Consider the following 3,205-nt stretch of genomic DNA (forward strand, 5'->3'; position numbering starts at 1 on the left):
TCAGCCTAAAGCCTTGTTTCTTCAAGCTTTAGGAACAAAAAGGAAGAAGGAACTCCCAGAGCCAAAGAACAAGTCAGTTCTGCAGAAGAAAGAGAGGAGAATTACTGAGAATATCTCTTATCAGAACCCTGAAGTGGTTCATGGGGCCTCAGTGGATTCACATCACAGCCAGCAGCACAGAAACAAGGCTAGATCAAAATGAATTCCAAATGACTTCATGCCGTATTCCCAGCTGCAGAACTAGCTGTTTCCAAGAAGTAGACTGCAAGAAACACCTTTCCAGGCCTCTGAAAGCTGCAGGCAGCCTTATTTAAAGGCCCCCCCACTGATTAGGAGGAAGGGGAAGCCAGGCCTGAGGCTGCTGGGGGTTCCTTTCATAATGAATTATTTTTCACTAATAGAGAAGGGGAAAAAATTAGAGATGGAAAAGGGAAAAAAGTAGCTGAGTGGAGCAGATATTCTGAAGGGAGAAAGACCAGTGAAACCAGCGGACTTGAGCAATGGAAACATGAGATTTTTGATAGTCAAACCAACAAGCATTTATTAAAAGTGCCTACTATGTGCCAAGCACTGTATTAAGTGCCAGGGATATAAAGAAAGGGAAAAATGATTCTCTGCTCTCAAGGAGCTCATAGACTATAGGGGAGAAACACTGAAACAATTACGTAAAAACAAGATATATGCTAGACAAGGCAGGGACAACCCGGATACGGAGGTCGCTGGCATTTAGAGGGACTGGGAAAGGCACCGTACAGAAGTGCGATCTTCTCTGGAACTTGAAGGAAGCCAGGAAAGTCAAGAAGCAGAAATGAGGAGGGAGAGAGGTCTAAGGGCAGGAGAAAGAGAAAAAGCCCAGATTCATCTCTGGCTTTTGTATAACAGTGATTTTCCTAAAAGATTAAACTTTTAATAATCTCAATTATTATCTAATCTCTCCTATTTTATAAGGGAAGTTCTTCTCTTTGACTTTTTATCATTTTACAGATGGAGAAATTGAGGTATGGAAAGGTTAACTAGTATCTGTGTAGCTCTGCTGTCCCCTAGAGGGCACCAGAGTCTCTCGGTCAGTTGGCTCAAGGCAGATGGGTTTGAGTTGGGATTACCTTGGTCAAATTACTGGGCATTCTAGCCAAAGGAGACCACCTAGAACATGGTAAATCTAAAGTGTATTCCAGGGTCTGAGATATGGCTTCAGAAAAATGAAGAGGGGCCTGAACAAGAGATGCAAGTCTCTTCTAAGCTGTAGCTTCTTCAGGGATCCACAAAATCCCCAGATCTGGAAAGAGACCATGTGGATCCAAATCCTGCTTCAGAAACTTAACTTGTGTGGCCCTGGGCAAGTAATTTAAGTCTTTTGAGCCTTCAGTTTCTTCATCTTTAAACTGAGAAGGTAAGACTCAGGCACCTTCCAATACTAAGCACCAAACCTAGCATCTCAGCCTCAGGCACGAAGGGCTGGACCAGACTATGTCTACTGTTCCTTCCAGCTCTTGCTTCCATGATTCTATAATCAAACCAGATCTCCCTGAGGCCTTGCCCAACCATGACCTAACTTTAAGCCTCAAAATGGCCTTTCAAAGCCATCTGCAAGTATTTTGTATTAATGAGGCCCAGAGAATATGGACTAGAAGGGAAGGGAGGGCAGAGAGTTACAGGCAGAGACCCAGTATTACCCAATGACAGCCATGACTTGGGTCTAGTACCATCTCCCTTCAGAAGTTTGCTCATTTCTTTCAGTGTCCCCTCTCTCCCAGTGCTGACCTGGGACCCCAGACCCCTTAACCCCCATAGTTGGTCCTCTCCATCAGAAGCCTACTCTATATCTTTTCCAAACTCTCTCCTCCCCCTAAAACCTTTACCTTCCTGTACCCAATGCACATTGTCACCTGGTCCTAGAAGCTAATTGTACTAATGAATTGAATGTACTACTCTCTCCTAGATAACAAATTCATTTTAACAGGGGCCTTCTAGAGATAGGGATTCCCCCAAAGGGGATTGCACTAATGTGAACTTCAGACACCAAGACAAGTCAAAGAGGGGAGAGGTCCTAACACAAACTTCTGGGTGAATTTCAGGTATACTAAGGCTGGAAATATGACTAAAGACCTGCATCAGCATTTCTACCAAAGAGCCTTCAGATACGTGTTAGGGGTGAGGGCACTTTGTCCCCCTGCGATGGTATGAATCTCTAGAGGAGGCATGCATCTCAAGATGCATTAAGATTCACATGGGAAGAGGGAAGGGGGAAAAAGGACAAAGTAAAAAGTGCACAACAGAGAACAAAAGAAAACTTACAAGGAAGCAAAGAATGATGGATGGCTTGGAACACGATGTGTAGTATTTATTGTATAGACTTTCCTGAAATAGAAATTAATTGCTATATATTTTGAATCCTCTCCCATTCTGCTGGACATACAGCAAAGCTTATTTTTCTTTTCTTATTTTGTATTTAAGTTTATAATATGTTTCTTTTCTTTTTCTTATTGTGTCTTTAACTTTTAGTATTTAAGTTCAAAATGAATTAATAAGCATAGTTTCACATAGGTCCAGACCAGGGGCCTGAGGACAGTGCAGTCCCTTTGTCCTCTGCCTCCATCAGATCTCATCTGAAGTGGTGTATTCAGTTTCAATGCCCCATTTTTAGGAAGGACAGTGAATAAGCTGCAGAATTCAGCAACCACAATGTCCAAAAGCCTTGGATTGATGCTTTCTGAAGACTGGTCAAAGGACTGAAGGATGTTTAGCCTAGGGAAGAAAAGGCTTGCTAACCTGATAATTGTCTTCAAACATTTTCAGAGGAATTTCATTTGCTCTTCTTGGCCCCAGAGAGCAAAACTAGGGTTAGGTAATGGGTGGAAGCTGCGAAGAGACTGATTTAGGTTTTTGAAGAAACTCCTTAGAACCAGGCTGTGCACAAGTGGAATGAGTTGCCTGGTCTCCTTCATGGAGGGCTTCAGGCAAAGACTGGCACTTGCTGAGGATACTATAGTGGAAATGCCTTCTCTGGCATGGGTTGGTCTAGATGTCCACCGAGCTCCCTTCCAACTCTGAGATTCTACGTCTTTGACTTTCTACCATACTGGGCCACACTGTGTTATCAGTGGGGCTGTGCTTTGAGCTCTCAGCTAAAATCATGGCTGTTTGGGGCACCCTGCTTTGAGCCTTCATGTCTCTTCTCCATCTCTTGCCTCACCCTATTAGCCCA

This window comes from Notamacropus eugenii, chromosome 3 (assembly GCF_028372415.1).
Source record: "Notamacropus eugenii isolate mMacEug1 chromosome 3, mMacEug1.pri_v2, whole genome shotgun sequence".
Taxonomy (NCBI): domain Eukaryota; kingdom Metazoa; phylum Chordata; class Mammalia; order Diprotodontia; family Macropodidae; genus Notamacropus; species Notamacropus eugenii.